The 21,527-nt window shown below is 47.3% G+C and overlaps 1 protein-coding gene across 3 annotated transcripts in view; it reads right to left on the bottom strand.

Annotated features, from left to right (window-relative positions):
- dgkh (diacylglycerol kinase, eta) overlaps window positions 1-21,527 on the bottom strand; it is a 651,598-nt gene that overhangs the window by 377,324 nt on the left and 252,747 nt on the right. The window lies entirely within an intron of this gene.

Genomic DNA, 21,527 nt, shown 5'->3' on the forward strand with positions numbered 1-21,527 from the left:
CTTAAGTAAGGTGACCAAAACTGCACGCAGTACTCCAGATGCGGCCTCACCAATACCCTATACAGTTGCAGCAGGACCTCCCTGCTTATGTACTCCATCCCTCTCGCAATGAAGGCCAACATTCCATTTGCCTTCCTGATTACCTGCTGCACCTGCAAACTAACTTTTTGGGATTCATGTACAAGGACTCCAAAAGAGTTTCATGTACAAGGACCCCCAGGTCCCTCTGCACCACAGCATGTTGTAATTTCTCCCCATTCAAATAATATTCCCTTTTACTGTTTTTTTTCCCAAGGTGGATGACCTCACACTTTCCGACATTGTATTCCATCTGCCAAACCTTAGCCCATTCGCTTAACCTATCTAAATCTCTTTGCAGCCTCTCTGTGTCCTCCTCACAACCCGCTTTGTGTCATCTGCAAATTTTGTTACACTACATTCTGTCCCCTCTTCCAGGTCATCTATGTATATTGTAAACAGTTGTGGTCCCAGCACCGATCCCTGTGGCACACCACTAACCACCGATTTCCAACCCGAAAAGGACCCATTTATCCCGACTCTCTGATTTCTGTTCGCCAGCCAATTCTCGATCCATGCTAATACATTTCCTCTGACTCCGCGTGCCTTTATCTTCTGCAGTAACCTTTTGTGTGGCACCTTATCGAATTCGTTTTGGAAATCTAAATACACCACATCCATCGGTACACCTCTATCCACTATGCTCGTTATATCCTCAAAGAATTCCAGTAACTTCGTTAAACATGATTTCCCCTTCATGAATCCATGTTGCGTCTGCTTGATTGCACTATTCCTATCTAGATGTCCTGCTATGTCTTCCTTAATGATAGTTTCAAACATTTTCCCCACTACAGATGTTAAACTAACCGGCCTATAGTTACCTGCCTTTTGTCTGCCCCTTTTTTAAACAGAGGCGTTACATTAGCTGCTTTCCAATCCGCTGGTACCTCCCCAGAGTCCAGAGAATTTTGGTAGATTATAACGAATGCATCTGTTATAACTTCCGCCATCTCTATTAATACCCTGGGATGCATTTCATCAGGACCAGGGGACTTGTCTACCTTGAGTCCCATTAGCCTATCCAGCACTACCCCCCTAGTGATAGTGATTGTCTCAAGGTCCTCCCTTCCCACATTCCTGTGACCAGCAATTTTTGGCATGTTTTTTGTGTCTTCCACTGTGAAGACCGAAGCAAAATAATTGACGATGCGATTCAACATCGCCTCCAGTGCGCCAGCGCAGCCTTCGGCCGCCTGAGGAAAAGAGTGTTCGAAGATCAGGCCGTAAATCTGCCACCAAGCTCATGGTCGACAGGGCTGCAGTAATACCCATCCTCCTGTACAGCTCAGAGACAGCAGACACCTCAAATCTCTGGAGAAATACCACCAACGATGCCTCTGCAAAATCCTGCAAATACCCTGGGACAACAGACGCATCAATATTAGTGTCCTCGACCAGGCCAACATCCCCAGCATCGAAGCACTGACCGCACTTGATCAGCCCCGCTGGGCGGGCCACATTGTTCGCATGCCTGACACAAGACTCCCAAAGCAAGCGCTCTAGTCGGAACTCCTTCACACAAACGAGCCAAAGGTGGGCAGAGGAAACGTTACAAGGACACCCTCAAAGCCTCCCTGATAAAGTGCAACATCCCCACTGACACCTTGGAGTCCCTGCCAAAGACCACCCTAAGTGGAGGAAGTGTATCCGGGAGGGCGCTGAGCACCTCGAGTCTCATCGCCAAGAGCATGCAGAAATCAAGCGCAGGCAGCGGAAGGAGCGTGCGGCAAACCAGTCCCACCCAACCTTTCCCTCAACGACTATCTGTCCCACTTGTGACAGGGACTGTGGTTCCCATATTAGACTGTTCAGTCATCTAAGGACTCATTTTTAGAATGGAAACAAGTCTTCCTCGATTCCGAGGGAATGCCTATGATGATGATGGCGGAGCCTTGGTGACCTCCCTTACGCAGCAGTGCACTGCAAACTGCAAGATGTTGCTTATATCTCCAACAGCGGCCAGATATCCCACAATGTGGAAAGCTGCCCCGGTATGTCCTGTTCACAAGAAGCAGGATAAATCCAATCCAGCCAATTACCGCCCCATCCGCTACTCTCAATCATCAGCAACGTGATCGACAGTGCTATCAAGTGGCACTTACTCACCAATAACCTGCTCACCGATGCTCAGTTTGGGTTCCACCAGGACCACTCGGCTCCAGACCTCATTACAGCCTTGGTCCAAACATGGACAAAGAGCTGAATTCCAGAGGTGAGGTGAGAGTGATTGCCCTCGACATCAAGGCAGCATTTGACCGAGTGTGGCCTCAAGGAGCCCCAGTAAAACTGAAGTCTATGGGAATCGGGGTAAAACTCTCCACTGGCTGGAGTCATACCTAGCACAAAGGAAGATGGATGTTGTTGTTGGAGGTCATCACAGTCCCAGGACATCGCTACAGGAGTTCCTCAGGACAGTGTCCTAGGCCCAACCATCTTCAGCTGCTTCATCAATGACCTTCCCTCCATCATAAGGTCAGAAGTGGGGATGTTCTCTGATGACTGCACAGTGTACCGTTCCATTTGCAACTCCTCAGATAATGGAGCAGTCCATGCCCACATGCAGCAAGACCTGGACAACATTCAGGCTTGGGCTGATAAGTGGCAAGTAACATTCGTGCCACACAAGTGCCAGGCAATGACTACCTCCAACAAGCGAGAGTCTAACCACTGCCTCTTGACATTCAATGGCACTACCATCGCCGAATCCCCTACCATCAACATCCTGGGGGTCACCAATGACCATAAGTACTGTGGGAACAAGAGCCTGTCAGAGACTGGGTATTCTGCGGCAAGTGTCTCACCTCCTGACTCCCCAAAATCTTTCCACCATCTACAAGGCACAAGTCAGGAATGTGATGGAACACTCTCCACTTGCCTGGATGAGTGCAACTCCAACAACACTCAAGAAGCTCGACATCATCCAGGACAAAGCAGCCCGTTTGATCGGCACCCCATCCAACACCTTAAACGTTTAGTCCCTTCATCACCGGCGCACCGTGGCTGCAGTGTGTACCATCTACAAGATGCACCACAGCAATTCGCCAAGGCTTCTTTGGCAGCACCGCCCAAACCCGTGACCTCAGGGGCAGCAGGCACATGGGAACACCACCACCTCCACGTTCCCCTCCAAGTTACACACCATCCTGACTTGGAAATATATCGCCGTTCCTTCATCGTCACTGGGTCACAATCCTGGAACTCCCTCCCTAACAGCACTGTGGGAGTACCCTCACCACACGGACTGCAGCGGTTCAAGAAGGTGGCTCACCACCACCTTCTCAAGGGGCAATTAGGGATGGGCAATAAATGCCGGCCTTGCCAGTGACACCCACATCCCAGGGACAAATAAAAAAATGTCTCTATGTGCAGTGAAGGTGAGAAAGAAAAGTTGTTAATAATAAGTAAACAATTTTTAAAGCAGAAATCAGACAATGTTGCAGTATTATGGTCTGGCAGGACATTATTCCTTTATAAGGGATGATGTAGATGCAGCAGATGTTTTATGAGGGTTAAGATTCTGTCCTAAACTATAAGGGAGAAGCTCAGGCTGTTTACCTGTGTCACCTGAACACACTGAGGCTTTGTGCCTCAAACACACTCCAGCTTCTGTTACCGTACACAATATAAATAACTAGAGGTTACAGCTGTAATCCGAAACAGTCTCACTCCAGTGTGTTTTAAGTTGTGTCTGCTGGTGTAATGTATGCACCTGAGGTGAGTACATTCACAGGTTTGTAGAGTTGTTGAAGCACCCAGGCTGCAACTTTCCATCTTCAGACCATGCAGAGATACCTTTATGTCGAGCTCCCTCCTAGGTGGTGTGCGCTGGCGATGTATTTCTTCCGCCAGCAGTACAGCCTCAATTATGACACGCAGCTCCTGTTTGTGAGCCTGGGGGGCGTCAGGACCGCCATGCGGGGGCTGCCTGTCTTTTACCAGGAACTCATCAGGGTCTGGAACAGAGTCGCCACCAAGTGCAGCTCTCCCCCGTCTGGAGTAGTGGCTGTCCTGCAGGCGCTGCTGCTCAGGAATCCTTACCTCCACGACCGTGGTTTTAGGTAGCAGGCAGACGAAAGGGCTGTGGCTGGCGAGGTGACCAGAGTTAGGGACCTGCTCGATGGTGGAGGAGCGGGCTGGATGGCGCCAGACATGCTGGCACGGTGCCTAAATTGGGCCGACGTCCGGCACGTGGCCGATGCCACCGAGTCGCTAAAAACAGCGCTGGGCCCTGACTCCGTTAGGTGTGTCGAGGAGGCTCAAGCACGTGGGGCGATCTCGTCCAAACTGACCGCCGTCCGGACATAATTCCTCATCGGCGCTAAGCTCTGAAACCTCCCTCAGGAGCTGGTACTTCACAACTTGAGCATCCTCCGGGAAATCCCCTCCGTGCCTTTCAGTTCTGCACTGCTCATTCTCTATGTTGCCATCCTCATCTACCGTCCGGCACGTCATGGCACACCATCTTGCCGTCCGGACAAGGCGGGAGTCCTCCCTTTATTTATTGGGAACTTGGCCTGGAGGGTGTTGCACGAAGCAGTCCTGTGCAATAAGTTTTTAAGTCGGTTCACGGACTCCCAGGCCGCTGGTAATTTCTGCGGTCTAGAGGAGTCCGTGTTCCATGTATACGTTGAATGTACGAGGTTGCAGCCCCTCTTCCAATATTTGAAGGGGCTGCTCCTCAAATTCTGGTCGCACTTCAGTCCCAAACTCCTGATCTTTGGGCACCCTGTGCGGAGCAGAGCGGGCAGGTCAGAAGGCCTCTTCATAGGACTGCTCCTGGCCATCAGCCGTTCCAAGCAGCGGGAGTAATGGGCGCAATGCCCACCATTTCCCATCCCTTAATCATGCCTCACTTGTCATTCCTCAGTGGGCAGCACCCTCGCCTCTGAGTCAGAGGGTTGTGGGTTCAAGACCCACTCCAGAGACTTGAGCACATAAATCCAGGCTGACACTCCAGTGCAGTGCTGAGAGAGTGCCGCACTGTCAGAGGTGCCGCCTTTCAGATGAGACGTTAAACTGCTCTCAGGTGGACGTAAAAGATCCCGTGGCACTATTTCAAAGAAAAGGCGTTCTTCCCCGGTGTCCTGGCCAATATTTATCCCTCAAACTACATCATTCAAAAAACAGATTATCTGGTCATTGTCACATTGCTGTTTGTGGGAGCTTGCTGTGCGCCCATTGGCTGCCGCGTTTCTTACTTTACAACAGTGACTACACTCAAAGTACTTCACTGGTTGTAAAGTGCTTTGTGACATACTAAGGTTCTGAACGGCACTGTATAAATACAAGTCTTTCTAAAGGGGACACACTGAAGCTCGGAAAAATAGGATTGGGAATTCGGCATTAATACATCATTTAATAGGGTCAGTTTAAAGATCATACTACCTCTTGGTGACCTTTATAGCTTGCCATGTGTTCCTAGAAATGTAGCCAGTGATCTTAATGGCCTGGAAATCCCAGCCTCGCGGGTCCGTACGGAATGTGTACGGAGAGTGTGTACAGACCTGGGAAGGCATCGCAAAAGCCGGTTTTCAGCACACAATGCACATGCGCTGAAGACCAGCTTTTCCGATCTGTCAAGCTGCAGCCTCATCTTCCGTATTTCGGGAGCCGGGACATTTGCATGGGCAAAATTGCGGGATTTACGCATATCTTGCCCGGCAAATGTCCTCAAAACTCTTGAGCCTGATATAAGCAGGCACATAGCCGACTGTTACAGGCATAAGAATTTAAAAAACACATAAATATAATTAAATTAAATTAAAAAAACACATTTTATTTTTTTAAAAACTCTGTCCACTACGTTACATTTATTTTTAACCATAATTTTTTTTAACTTTTTAAAAACTTGGGATGTTTTTTTCTTGAGATATTTATTAACTTTAATTTTAATTATGTGAGGACTGTTTTTGATTTTTTATTATATGTGCTTAGTGTGTTTTGTTTTTTTTCCCTCAATACTAGCAATGAGAACTGGTAGATACGGAATTCTCATTGCTATTAATGAGAAAGCTGTGGAATACAGTACCTGATTGGTTGAGCAGTCACACGTGACTGCACCGTCTCCGTGGGAACCTGGAGAACGGGAACGCACTCCGCTGCGCGGGAAGAGAAGGCCTCCCCACCGGAATCCCACGCTCCTCCCTCATAGAAATGTTTCAAGTCGGAGGCAATTGCCCGCGGGAAGCCTCCGACCGCAATTGCAGCCCCTTGCTTGAAGAAGTGGGGTCATTTCCCTTTCTCAAACTCACGAGTGAACAGCCTCCAATAAAGTACCTGCCAATAAGGCACAATCCTGGCAAGTAAATCCTCAAAAGTGACAGTACTGCATGAAAATGAGCCCTATCTCTGATCCATGGTGCTCTTTGCACTGGAGTCATCACATTCCCCAAGTATCAGCCTTACACAGACTAATTTGTTGAGCAGGTTGGACCTATACTCATTGGAGTTTAGAAGAATGAGAGGTGATCTTATTGAAACATATAAGATTCTGAGGGGGCTTGACAGGGTAGATGCAGAGAGAATGTTTCCCTCGTGGGGGGATCGAGAACTAGGGGCCATAGTCTCAGAATAAGGGGTCGCCCATTTAGAACGGAAATGAGGAGGAATTTCTTCTCTCAGAGGGTCGTAAATCTGTGAAATTCTCTGCCCCAGAGGCTGGATCATTGAATATATTTAAGGTGGAAATAGACAGATTTTTGAACGATAAGAGTCAAGGGTTCTGGGGAGCGTGCAGGGAAGTGGAGTTGAGCCCAAGATCAGATCAGCCATGATCATTGAATGGCAGAGCAGGCTCGAGGGGCCAAATGGCCGACTCCTGCTCCTATTTCTTATGTTCTTATATAATCTCAACCTGGTGGAATTTACATCTCCCCATACCTCTGATTCATGGTACTAACCAAGCCCACACCCCTCCCCCCCCAGGACCTCTGATCCATGGTACAAACCGAGCCACACCCCCACCTCCCCCCGTACCTCCGATCCATGGTACAAACCGAGCCCACCCCGACCTCCCCCTGTACCTCCGATCCATGGTACAAACCAAGCCCAGCCCGACCTCCCCCCATACCTCCGATCCATGATGCAATCCGAGCCCACCCCGCTCCCCCACCTCCGATCCATGGTACAAACCAATTTAATCCCCCGAACGAATCCCCCCCCACCCCAATCCATGCTACAAACCAATCCCCCCCCTCCCCGCCCCGTACCCCGATCCATGCTACAAACTGAGCCTGCACTTATGTACATCCATTCTACTGCCTATTGGAAGATGCATTTCAATGTCTAATAGTTTCATAAAGCTCACCAAGCTAAAGTTTCATATCTAGTCCCTGACTCACGACTGAATTATGGGGCATTTGGAGCAACGATTGCTGTGTTAATTTCATAAATAATCCCTTCTGTTCGAGCGTTGTTATGTCACATTCCGCTCATATGCCCTATTATGGAGCTGTAAACTTCCGTCTGTGCTATAAAAGTTTTCATTAAAAATAATTCAAAATGAAAATACTTACATTAACTTTACAAATCTTTTAAATGCATGATATGAACAAGATAATGAAAGGTAGGATAAATATTTAACCCAAACAGAGTACCATGACATGGGAGCTTACTTAGTAAGCTGGTTTGTGGAAATAGATCATTTAATGTCTTGATTTACTGAATAAGCTTTCATCTAAATCAGTAACTTTCTCAATATGCAATAGGTTTTGTGAACGGCAGGTGTCAAAGGCTAGAAATTGGATAAGGCCAGAAAACGGACTTGGGGATCGCAATGCACAATCAACCCATTCATCATCATAGGCAGTCCCTCGAAGCGAGGATGACTTGCTTCCATGCCAAAAAGTGATGAGTTCACAGGTGTTTCAATGAAGGACCTAATATTCCAGGTCCTGAACTACATGTTGAAAGGTGGAAGATGCCTGTGTGTGTTGATTTTTTAACGTGTGGTGACCGTTGCACACCAGCCACCACATGGGCTTGACAGAGCTAGGTCTTGGTCCAGTGGCAAGGGTCCAGGACGACTGGCGACCTGCTCTGCTGCACTGACATATCGCAGTGTGGGTTGGCCCGTGGGCCCCTGGCCCTGAACTCACGCCTTCCCTGGGCCCCGATCACATCCCTCCACAGTCTCTCGCCGCTCCTTCGCCTCAACCTCGCTGTTCCTGCTGTATCAGCCCACGCTCCAATCACCGACCTGGACCTTGATGACGTCACTCTTCGCTGCCGTCATCCTCCTGCATCATTCAGAGGACTTAAGGCAGCACACAAACTTCGTGCTGCCTGCTAATTTATATGATTGCAGCATTCAGCCCAGCGCTGAATGTGCTGCTGAGTGGCCGAGTGCTCAGCAGGGGGCCCATGTTCATGCAAGGCTAGCTCCAATTTAAGCTAGCCTGCATTTCTTAAAGGCAGTCTGCACCTCTTAAAGGGGAGATGCATTCTGCCTGAAGTAGCTATTAGAACTGGCTGTGGAGGCAAGTGTGAGAAAGATGACGACTGGATATTGCTCAAAATTGGATGCAGCACTGGAGACCTTGGTCCAGGGTGAGGTCCTCTTTCCACAGTGGGGCAGGAGGCCCTCCATGCAACAGAGCAGACTGCAATGACAGCAGATAGCCACTGTGGTAAATACCCAGTAGTGTAGCTCCGAGGAGCTGGACTTAGTGCAGGAAGAAGTTTAATGACCTCACAAAAGTCGCGAAGGTCAGTGAATTCATCTTCAAATGCCATATCCCACCATCTGCACCACGAGCCTCACATAATGCCCAGTGCACCACACCTCCATCATTCACCTACCAACAATCTCTACCGGACACGCCTCACATCTCACATTCAGACACCTCACCCGCACATACTTAGCCCTGCTGCAAGACTCACACCTCAGCTCGAACGCACTGTCAGCTATTCAGCCATGGCAGGCACATTTCTCAAAAATATTACAGCACATTTCTCTTTCTCGCAGGAAAAGGCTTACCCAGCACCAGCAGACCTTAACCAGCAGAGGACTGCATCACCTCACCCCCTTGGAGCAATCGGTGCTGGCCATTCTTGGCAGTGGCATTGCTAAGCCCTTTGCCAGCGGCGCAGCTGGAAGAAGAGAAGATACCGGTATCCTCATACGTTATCCTTCTACTCTCATCCCACTATAGATAAATGGGCTTGATATGGAGATAAATGGGCTTGATTTAATAGCCTTTATAGAGACGTGGTTGCAAGGTGACCAAGCTTGGGAACAAAATATTACAGGGTACTTGATGCTTTGAAAAGATAGACAGAATGGAAAAGGAGAGGGTGTGGGACATAAGGACAGTAGTGAGAAAATTTAACACCGTGCCATATCTGAAGATATTGGGACAGTTTGGTCAAAGAGGTAGGTCTTTAAGGAGTGCCATAAAGATGAAGGAGTCTTGGCGGAGGAGCGGCGAGAGATCGTGGGGGAAGTGCGGTGAATGAGGGTACGGAGCCAGAAGAGGCGAGGGCCCAGGGGCAGCACAGGCCAGCTCACATTGCGATATGTGTGCGCACTAAGTCCGTGCAACAGAGCTGGTCTCCAGTCATCCTAGTTAATGCTTGCTACTGGATAAAGGCCTAGCTCTGTCAAGCCCATGTGGTGGCTGGTGTGCAACGGTCACCACACGTTAAAAAAATTCACGCACAGGCATCTTCCACCCTCTCAATTGGAGTTCAGGGCTGGAACATCGGGTCCTTCGTTGAAACATCTATGAACTCATGTGGAAACAAGTCATTCTCGTTCGAGGGGCTGTCTGTGATGTGTGAGAAACGATCTCAGTTCGGAAGAGCAGGAATTAGAGTCAGTATGGGTGGAGATAAGGAATAACCAGGGGCAGAAAACACTGGTGGGAGTAATTTATAGGCCCCGTAACAGTAGCTATACCGTTGGACACAGAATTAATCAAGAAATAGGAGCTTGTAACAAAGGTAATGCAATAATCGTGAGGACTTTAATCTTCATATAGACTGAACAAATCAAACTGGCAATGGTAGTCTGGAGGACAAGTTCATGGAACAAATTTGAGGCAGCGATATGTCATGGAACTAACCAGGGAACAGGCTATTTTAGATGTTGTATTGTGCAATGAGACAGGGTTAAGTAGCAATCTCATAGTGAAGGATCCTTTGGGGCAGAGTGATCATACTTTGATAGAATTTCCATTTAGTTTGAGAGTGACATTTATGTCATGAACTTAAATAAAGCCAATTACATAGGTATGAGGGACGAGTTTGCTAAGGTAGATTGGGAAAATAGATTAAATAGTATAACGGTAGATAAGCAGTGGCAAACATTTAAATAAATATTTCAAATCTCTCAATGCATATACAGTCCATTGAGTAACAAAAACTCTGCGGGAAAAGTAATCCAGCCATGGCTAACTAAAGAAGTTAAGGATACTATTAGATCAGAAAAGGCTTATAATGTTGCGAAGAGTAGTTATAAGCCTGAGGATTGGGAGAGGTCTACAAACCAGCAAAGGATGACCAAGAAATTGATAAAAAGACAAAAATAGAATGAGAGTAAACTAACAATAAATAAAGAAACAGATTTCAAGAGCTTCTACATTATGTAAAACGAAAGAGAGTAGCAAATGTAAACATTGGTCCCTTAGAGGCTGAGACAGGAGAAATTATAATGGGGAGGGAGAAAATGGCAGAGGCTTTAAACAAATATTTTGTATCCGACTTCACAGCAGAAAGTACAAAAAGCATACCAAACATAGTAGGGAACCAAGGGGCTAATGAGAGCAAGGAACTTAACGTAATTAATATCAGTAGAAACAAAGTATTTGAGAAACTAATGTGTCTAAAAGCCAACAAATCCCCATGACCTGACCACCTACATCCAAGGCTTCTAAAAGCGGAGGCTGCAGAGATAGTGGATGCATTGATTGTGATCTTCCAAAATTCCCTCGATTCTAGAATGGTCCCAGCAGATTGGAAGGTAGCAAATGTAATATTATTATTCAAGAAAGGAGGGTGAGAGAAAACAGGGAACGACAGGCCAGTTAGCCTGACATCAGTCATCAGGAAATTGCTGGAATTCATTATTAAGGAAGCGGCAACAGACACTTAGAAAATCATAATGTGATTAGGCAGAGTCAACATGGTTTTATGAAAGGGAAATCGTGTTTTGACATATTTATTCGAGTTTCTTGAGGATGTAACTAACAGGGTAGATAAAGGGAAACCAGTGGATGTAGTATATTTGGATTTCCAAAAGGCATTCAATAAGATTCCACATAAAAAGTTTTTATTCAAAATAAGGGCTCATGCGGTTGGGGGCAATATATTAACATGGATAGAGGATTGGTTAACAGAAAGAAAACATGGAGTAGGGATAAACATTTTCAGATTGGCAGACTGTAACTGATGGGGTGCCGTGAGGATCAGTGCTTGGGCCTCAGCTATTTACAATCTATAATAATGACCTAGATGAAGGGACCGAGTGCAATGTATCCAAGTTTGCTGACGATACAAAGCTAGGTGGGACAGTAAGCTGTGAGGAGAACACAAAGAGCCTGCAAAGGGATACAGACAGGTTAAGTGAGTGGGCAGTATAATGTGGGGAAATGTGAGGTTATTCACTTTGGTAGGAAGAATAGAAAAACTGAATATTTTTTAAATGCTAAGAAACTTTTAAATGTTGATGTTCAGAGAGATTTGGGTGTCACAGAAACATAGAAAATAGATGCAGCAGCAGGCCATTTCAGCCCTTCGACCATTCAATATGATCATGGCTGATCATGCAACTTCAGTACCCCATTCCTGCTTTCTCTCCATACCCCTTGATCCCTTTAGCCGTAAGGGCCACATCTAACTCCCTTTTGAATATATCTAATGAACTGGCCTCAACAACTTTCTGTGGTAGAGAATTCACAGGTTCACAACTCTCTGAGTGAAGAAGTTTCTCCTCATCTCAGTCTTAAATGGCTTACCCTTATCCTTAGACTGTGACCTCGGGCTCTGGACTTCCCCAACTTCGGGAACAATCTTCCTGCATCTAACCTGTCCAATTCCGTCAGAATTTTATATGTTTCTATGAGATCCCCTCTCATTCTTCTAAATTCCAGTGAATATAAGCCGAGTCGATCCAGTCTTTCTTCACATGTCAGTCCTGCCATCCCAGGAATCAGTCTGATGAACCTTCCCTCAATAGCAAGAATGTCCTTCCTCAGATTAGGAGACCAAAACTGTACACAATATTCAAGGTGTGGCCTCACCAAGGCTCTGTACAACTGCAGTAAGACCTCCCTGCTCCTATACTCAAATCCTCTCGCTATGAAGGCCAACATACCATTTGCCTTCTTCACCGCCTGCTGTACCTGCATGCCAACTTTCAATGACTGATGCACCATGACACCCAGGTCTTGTTACACCTCCCCTTTTCCTAATCTGTCACCATTCAGATAATATTCTGCCTTCCTGTTTTTGCCACCAAAGTGGATAACCTCACATTTATCTACATTGTACTGCATTTACCGTGCATTTGTCCATATCACCCTGCAGCCTCTTCGCATCCTCCTCCCAGCTCACAATGCCACCCAGCTTAGTGTCATCTGCAAACTTGGGAGATATTACATTCAATTCCTTCATCTAAATAATTGATGTATATTGTAAATAGCTGGGGTCCCAGCACTGAACCTTGCGGTACCCCACTAGTCACTGCCTGCCATTCTGAAAAGGACCCGTTTATTCCTACTCTTTGCTTCCTGTCTACCAACCAGTTCTCTATCCATGTCAATACATTACCCCTAATACCATGTGCTTTAATTTTGCACACTAATCTCTTGTGTGGGACCTTGTCAAAAGCCTTTTGAAAGTCCAAATACATCACATCCACTGGTTCTCCCTTGCCCGCTCTACTAGTTACATCCTCAAAAAATTCTAGAAGATTTGTCAAGCATGATTTCCCTTTCATAAATCCATGCTGAATTGGACCGATCCTGTCACTGCTTTCCAAATGTGCTGCTATTACATCTTTAACATTTTCCCTACTACCGACGTCAGGCTAACCGGTCTATAATTCCCTGTTTTCTCTCTCCCTCCTTTTGTCCTCGTACAAGAAACACAGAGTTAGCATGCAGGTACAGTAAGCAATTAGAAAGGCAAATGGCATGATGGCCCTTATTATACGGATGTTGGAAGTGCGACAGTAAGGAAGTCTTACTGCAATTGTACAGGGCTTTGGTGAGACCACATCTGGAGTATTATACACAGTTTTGTTCTCCTTATTTAAGGAAGAATATACTTGCCCTCGAGGCAGTGCAATGACGGTTCACTAGACTGATCCCTGGGATGAGAGGGTTGTCCTTTGAGGAGAGATTAAGGAGAATGCTCTCTGGAGTTTAGAAGAATGAGAGGTGATCTCATTGAAACATGCAAGATTCTGAGGGTGGATGCGGAGAGGTTGTTTCTCCTGGCTGGAGAGTGTAGAACTAGGGATCACAGTCTCAGGATAAGGGGCCGACAAGATGGGAGGAAGTTCTTCACTCAGGGGGTTGTAAATCTTTGGAATTCTCTACTACAGCAGCCTGTGAATGCTCAGTCGTGGAATATTTTCAAGGCTCAGATAGATTTTTCGACTCCAAGGGATTTGGGGATCAGGCAGGAAAGTGGAGTTGAGGTCGAAGATCACCCATCATTATCGGCAGTCCCTCAGAATCGAGGAAGACTTGCTTCCACTCTAAAACTGAGTCCTTTGGTGACTGAACAGTCCAATATGAGAGCCACAGTCCCTTTCACAGGTGGAACAGACAGTCGTTGAGGGAAAGGGTGGGTGGGACTGGTTTGCAGCACGCTCTTTCTGCATGCTCTCAGCGATGAGACTCGAGGAGCTCAGCGCCCTCCCGGATGCACTTCCTCCACTTAGAGTGGACTGGTCTTTGGTCAGGGACTCCCAGGTGTCAGTGGGGATGTTGCACTTTATCAGGGAGGCTTTGAGGATGTCCTTGTAACGTTTTTGCTGCCCACCTTTGGCTCGTTTGCCGTGAAGGAGTTCTGAGTAGAGCGCTTGCTTTGGGAGTCTCCTGTCAGTCATGCGAGCCATGTGGCCTGCCCAGCGGAGCTGATCAAGTGTAGTCAGTGCTTCAATGCTGGGGATGTTGGCCTGGTCAAGGACGTTAATGTTGGTGCATCTGTCCTCCCAGGGGATTTGCAGGATCTTGAGGAGGCATCGTTGGTGGTATTTCTCCAGCAACTTGAGGAGTCTACTGTACATGGTCCACATCTCTGAGCCATACAGGAGGGCAGGTATTACTACAGCGCTGTAGACCATGAGCTTGGTGCCAGTTTTAAGCTTGGTGCCAGTTTCGAATACATTTTTCCTCAGGTGGCCGAAGGCTGCACTGGCGCACTGGAGGCGGTGTTGGATCTCATCGTCAATGCCTGCTCTTGTTGATGGGAGGCTCCCAAGATATGGGAAGTGGTCCACGTTGTCCAGGGCCGCGCCGTGCATCTTGATGACTGGAGGGCAGTGCTGTGCGGCGTGGACACTTTACTGAATGGCGGAGCAGGCTCGAGAGGCCAAATGGCCTACTCCCGCTCCTATTTCTTATGTCCCCCTGATCCCGCAATCTCTTGTGATTTACAAGCTGCACATGGTGGAAGTATGCACTGCTTGCTTTCCCCCTCCCCTCACCACAACCCCAACCTTCTGCCTTTCTATTTTCAGACACCCAAGAAATCCAGCCTGCCCGGCCAATGGATCAACAGGAAGAGGGAGAGGGAGAGGAAAGTGAAGAAGAAGAAACTGCTTCACTCGATTTCACACTCTCAGACACCACCTCCTACTCAAACCGTGTGTTTGGAGGAGAGGTTCGAGCTGGGACTTGCAGAAGGTGAGACATCAGCCAAGGCAGAGGGAAAGGGTAGCTCAGGTCCCAGCTTCCCAGAAGGCGAGGGCGTACACAAGCTCTGCTGCACAGGACTCAGATGAAGACTTTGATTGGACGGCCGAGAGAAGAACGCTGATGGGTAGGCACAATAAAACACTTGGTGTATTGGAAGGCCAGCCAGAAAGCCTGAATGCAGTGTCAAGGAGCATGAAGGAGTGCAGCTCCGGCCTTGAATAGGGCTTTGGACAAGGTTGGAGCCCATCCTTTCCAACATGGAAGGGATGGACAAATCCATTCACACATTTGTGGATTCAACCATCATGCCGTGTCTGATGGCTGAAGCTTGAGCTTCCACTGCAGCACAGGCAGAACCCTCCCAACATAAGAACATAAGAATTAGGAACAGGAGTAGGCCATCTAGCCCCTTGAGCCTGCTCCGCCATTCAACAAGATCATGGCTGATCTGGCCGTGGACTCAGCTCCACTTACCCACCCGCTCCCCGTAACCCTTAATTACCTTATTGGTTAAAAATGTATCTATCTGTGACTTGAATACATTCAATGAGCTAGCCTCAACTGCTTCCTTGGGCAGAGAATTCCACAGATTCACAACCCTCTGGGAGAAGAAATTCCTTCTCAACTCGGTTTTAAATTGGCTCCCCCGTATTTTGAGGCTGTGCCCCCTAGTTCTAGTCTCCCCAACCAGTGGAAACAACCTCTCTGCCTCTATCTTGTCTATCCCTTTCATTATTTTAAATGTTTCTATAAGATCACCCCTCATCCTTCTGAACTCCAACGAGTAAAGAGCCAGTCTACTCAATCTATCATCATAAGGTAACCTCCTCGTCTCCGGAATCAGCCTAGTGAATCGTCTCTGTACCCACTCCAAAGCTAGTATATCCTTCCTTAAGTAAGGTGACCAAAACTGCAAGGAGTACTCCAGATGCGGCCTCACCAATACCCTATACAGTTGCAGGAGGACCTCCCTGCTTTTGTACTCCATCCCTCTCGCAATGAAGGCCAACATTCCATTTGCCTTCCTGATTACCTACTGCACCTGCAAACTAACTTTTTGGGATTAACCGGATGGAAACATTTTGCCTGCCTCTCTTCCGCTCTTACATCCAGTCCAGGGTGTCCTTGGAGATGGAGCACGCGGTGTCCACCGGTACGCTCGCGGCCTTCCGCGAGAGGTGGGCACCGGAGGGACTGGAGTGCATCATCACGCCCAGCAACCAAATTTTAATTTGATTTTACGTTTTAAAGTTTAATTTGTTTTAATTGCCGGTGCTTTTAGTGTCCCCTTCCCTTTTATAGGGGGCACTGGGGAAAAAAGGTGATTTTAGTGCCCCAAAAAAAAAAAGAAAAACCCCCCAAAAAAACCAAAAAAAGAGGGCCTTGTAAATGTCTGGTGTGTCATCCAGGTCGGGTGGCACCGATTAATGTTTTTTGTTTTGCAGATAAACTCCAAAAAGAGTTTCATGCACAAGGACCCCCAGGTCCCTCTGCACCACAGCATGTTGTAATTTCTCCCCATTCAAATAATATTCCCTTTTACAGTTTTTTTTCCCAAGGTGGGTGACCTCACACTTTCCGACATTGTATTCCATCTGCCAAACCTTAGCCCATTCGCTTAACCTATCTAAATCTCTTTGCAGCCTCTCTGTGTCCTCTACACAACCTGCTTTCCCACTAATCTTTGTGTCATCTGCAAATGTTGTTACACTACACTCTGTCCCCTCTTCCAGGTCATCTATGTATATTGTAAACAGTTGTGGTCCCAGCACCGATCCCTGTGGCACACCACTAACCACCGATTTCCAACCCGAAAAAGACCCATTTATCCCGACTCTCTGCTTTCTGTTAGCCAGCCAATTCTCGATCCATGCTAATACATTTCCTCTGACTCCGCGTACCTTTATCTTCTGCAGTAACCTTTTGTGTGGCACCTTATCGAATGCCTTTTGAAAATCTAAATACACCACATCCATCGGTACACCTCTATCCACCATGCTCGTTATATCCTCAAAGAATTCCAGTAAATTAGTTAAACATGATTTCCCCTTCATGAATCCATGCTGCGTTTGCTTGATTGCAGTATTCCTATCTAGATGTCCCGCTATTTCTTTCTTAATGATAGTTTCAAGCATTTTCCCCACTACAGATGTTAAATTAACCGGCCTATAGTTACCTGCCTTTTATCTGCCCCTTTTTTAAACAGAGGCGTTACATTAGCTGCTTTCCAATCCGCTGGTACCTCTCCAGAGTCAAGAGAATTTTGGTAGGTTATAACGAATGCATCTGCTATAACTCCCACCATCTCTTTTAATACCCTGGGATGCATTTCATCAGGACCAGGGGACTTGTCTACCTTGAGTCCCATTAGCCTGTCCAGCACTAACCCCCTAGTGATAGTGATTGTCTCAAGGTCCTCCCTTCCCACATTCCTGTGACCAGCAGTTTTTGGCATGTTTTTTGTGTCTTCCACTGTGAAGACCGAAGCAAAATAATTGTTTAAGGTCTCAGCCATTTCCACATTTCCCATTATTAAATCCCCCTTCTCATCTTCGAAGGGACCAACATTTACTTTAGTCACTCTTTTCTGTTTTATATATCGGTAAAGGCTTTTACTATCCGTTTTTATGTTTTGCGCAAGTTTACCTTCGTAATCTATCTTTCCTTTCTTTATTGCTTTCTTAGTCATTCTTTGCTGTTGTTTAAAATTTTCCCAAACTTCTATTTTCCCACTAACCTTGGCCACCTTATTGGTTTTTAATTTGATACTCTCCTTTATTTCATTGGTTCTCCACGGCTGGTTATCCCTTCTCTTACCGCCCTTCTTTTTCACTGGAATATATTTTTGTTGAGCACTATGAAAGAACTCCTTAAAAGTCCTCCTCCATTGTACCACCGTTTAGTCTGTGTTTCCAGTCGACTTTAGCCAACTCTGCCCTCATCCCACTGTAGTCCCCTTTGTTTAAGCATAGTACGCTCGTTTGAGACACTACTTCCTCACCCTCAATCTGTATTACAAATTCAACCATACTGTGATCATTCATTCTGAGAGAATCTTTTACTAGGAGATCATTTATTATTCCTGTCTCATTACACAGGACCAGATCTAAGATAGCTTGCTCTCTTGTAGGTTCTGTAACATACGGTTCTGAGAAACAATCCTGTATGCATTCTATGAATTCCTCCTCCAGGCTACCCTGTGCGATTTGATTTGACCAATCAATATGTAGGTTAAAATCCCCCATGATTATTGCCGTTCCTTTTTCACATGCCTCTATTATTCCCTTGATTATTGCCCGCCCCACCGTGAAGTTATTATTTGGGGGCCTATAAATCACACCCACCAGTGACTTTTTCCCCTTACTATCTCTAATCTCCACCCACAATGATTCAACATTTTGTTCCTTAGAGCCAATATCGTCTCTCACAACTGCCCTGATATCATCCTTTATTAACAGAGCTACCCCACCTCCTTTCCCTTCTTGTCTATCTTTCCAAATCGTCAGATACCCCTGTGTGTTTAATTCCCAGTCTTGGCCACCCTGCAACCACGTTTCTGTAATGGCCACCAAATCATACCCATTTGTAATGATTTGTGCCGTCAACTCATTTACTTTATTTCGAATGCTGCGTGCGTTCAAGTAGAGTGCTTTAATACTAGTTTTTAAACCATGCAGCCCCTTTATATTCAGTGGTCCTTTTTGTTTTTTGCCTTGGGTTTCTCTGCCCTCCACTTTTACTCATCTCCTTTCTGTCTTTTGCTTTTGTCTCCTTTTTGTTCCCCTCTGTCTCCCTGCATTGGTTCCCATCCCCTGCCATATTAGTTTAACTCCTCCCCAACAGCACTCGCAAACACTCCCGCTAGGACATTGGTTCCGGTCCTGCCTAGGTGCAGACCGTCCGGTTTGTACTGGTCCCACCTCCCCCAGAACCGGTTCCAATGCCCCAGGAATTTGAATCTCTCCCTGCTGCACCACTGCTCAAGCCACGTATTCATCTGAGCTATCCTGCAATTCCTACTCTGACTAGCACGTGGCACTGGTAGCAATCCCAAGATTACTACTTTTGAGGTCCTACGTTTTAATTTAGCTCATAGCTCTTTAAATTCGTCTCGTAGGACCTCATCCCTTTTTTTTAACCTATATCGTTGGTACCAATGTGCACCACGACAACTGGCTGTTCTCCCTCCCTTTTCAGAATGTCCTGCACCCGCTCCGAGACATCCTTGACCCTTGCACCAGGGAGGCAACATACCATCCTGGAGTCTCGGTTGCGGCTGCAGAAACGCCTCTCGCCGACCCCGGACTCACGCCTCAGCGATGCACCTCTTCACGCTGCTGCCTCGCAAGCACAGACTGCTGCCATCCTGGCTGACTTCACCAGTGTGGAAAGGGGCTTGCAGGGTGTCACAGCAGTCTTTACACTATCACATTATTAGGATTGCTGAGGACATAAGAAATAGGAGCAGGAGTAGGCCATATGGCCCCTCGAGCCTGCTCCGCCATTCAATACAATCATGGCTGATCCGATCATGGACTCAGCTCCACTTCCCCGCCCACTCCCCATGACCCTTATTAATCCCTTATCGGCTAAGAAACTGTCTGTCTCTGTCTTAAATTTATTCAATGACCCAGCTTCCACAGCTCTCTGAGGCAGTGAATTCCACAGATCCACAACCCTCTGAGAGAAGAAATTTCTCCTTATCTCAGTTTTAAATGGGCGGCACCTTATTCTAAGATCATGCCCTCTAGTTCTAGTCTCCCCTATCAGTGGAAACATCCTCTCTGCATCCACCTTATCAAGCCCCCTCATAATCTTATACGTTTCGATAAGATCACCTCTCATTCTTCTGAATTCCATTGAGTAGAGGCCCAACCTACTCAACCTTTTCTCATAAGTTAACCCCCTCATCTCCAGAATCAACCCAGTGAACCTTCTCTGAACTGCCTCCAAAGCAAGTATATCCTTTTGTAAATATGGAAACCAAAACTGCACGCAGTATTCCAGGTGAGGCCTCACCAATACCCTGTAATTGTAGCAAGACTTCCCTGCTTTTATACACCATCCCTTTGCATTAAAGGCCAAGACTCCATTGGCCTTCCTGATCACTTGCTGTACCTGCATACTATCCTTTTGTGTTTCATGCACAAGTACCCCCAGGTCCCGGGGGGAGAGGCAATGGATCCGTGGAGGATGACCCAACTGTCCCCTCAGGATGAAAACATCCGTCCTCCCACCACTGCTACAGCGCCAGTGCCCCTGCTGTTGCCTGTTAGCCAGCCAGCCCAGACTGCTGCCGCCCAGGCTGAGCTGGTGCAGTCTAAAGCCGGGCCTACTAGGCCCAGAGTCCCTTGACGTCGTCATGCAAGGCCATCTGCAGTCTCCTCTACTGAAAGTCAGCAGCCTTCCACCAACCATGTTGATTTTTTGATGTAGTATTGGATGGATAGCTGTATAAAGTTGGATTGGAATGTTTGCTTTGTGGTGGCTTTTATTTTGGTCGTATGACTAAGAGGACGCTGCGATGGTCATTAAAAGAGAGAAGTTAAGGTGTGGGAAAAATGCTGGATAGGGAATTGGGGTTGTGTTCACTCATATTGGATATTCCGGCCGGAAATGCGCTATCTGGGTTGCGTCCTTCCTTCCGTTTCCTCCTCCTGAGCCGGTGGCCGTATCCCTGGAGTGAGGCTGGAGGTCTGGTTGCAAGAGGTGGCAGAGTTCTGTGAGCACCTCCTTCATAAAGCGCAGACACCTCACACACTGCTCCTGGCTCAGGTTGAGGTAAGGGAATTGCTCTCCTACTGAGATCCCTTCTCCCCCTCCTCCTCTTCCCTCTGTGAGCAGCTTGCCCTCTTCGTTGCTGCCTCTGCTCCGTCTCCCCGTCATGCTGCAGGCGGAGTGGAATGACAGCCAAAGCCCCCATGACCGGGAGCAAGTGGCCTGACCCAGAACCCTTGAAGTCAGAAGCAAGGCTTTCTCCACAAGGCCACTCCCCGTCACCTCACCAACTTTAAACAAGTCTGGAGAGTAACAAACACTTCCACAAACTTGCACAGAGTCAGTAGAAATCAAAAAGCAAGTTACTTGAAAGCTGTCGATCATCGCTTTCAACAACGCTGAACAGCTGTGCGCAGTTAACACAGGGTGTTCGTTCCAAAGCTGACGAGAAAAATGGCAGTGCTGACGGCAAATCAGCATTGCACGCTGGCGGACGTCACGATCTGCCGACTTACCTCACTTCCAGCACACACTTCCAACGGCTGCACTGCTGTTCTCACCAAGATGGTGTCCGCCGCAGCCCGCGCCAGCCGCTCGGACACCATTTTGGACCCATTCCGGCTCCCAAATGACGGGTGCGACACCACTGAATTTCTGGGCCAAAGTCTGTCGGTCCACGAACAAGCAGAATTGAAAGCTACAAGTCAGCGTGAGGTACAGAAGACATCGACATGTCTTGCTGGCCAATGTGAAACCATTTTAACAGATATTTGAGGCTACAAGGCAAATCCGGCAGGTTGCCATTTGGCCGCCCAAGACTGGCACTTGGGAAATTGGAAAGTACTCGAGGAACATAAAAGCACC

This window comes from Pristiophorus japonicus, chromosome 11 (assembly GCF_044704955.1).
Source record: "Pristiophorus japonicus isolate sPriJap1 chromosome 11, sPriJap1.hap1, whole genome shotgun sequence".
NCBI classification, from domain to species: Eukaryota; Metazoa; Chordata; class Chondrichthyes; family Pristiophoridae; genus Pristiophorus; species Pristiophorus japonicus.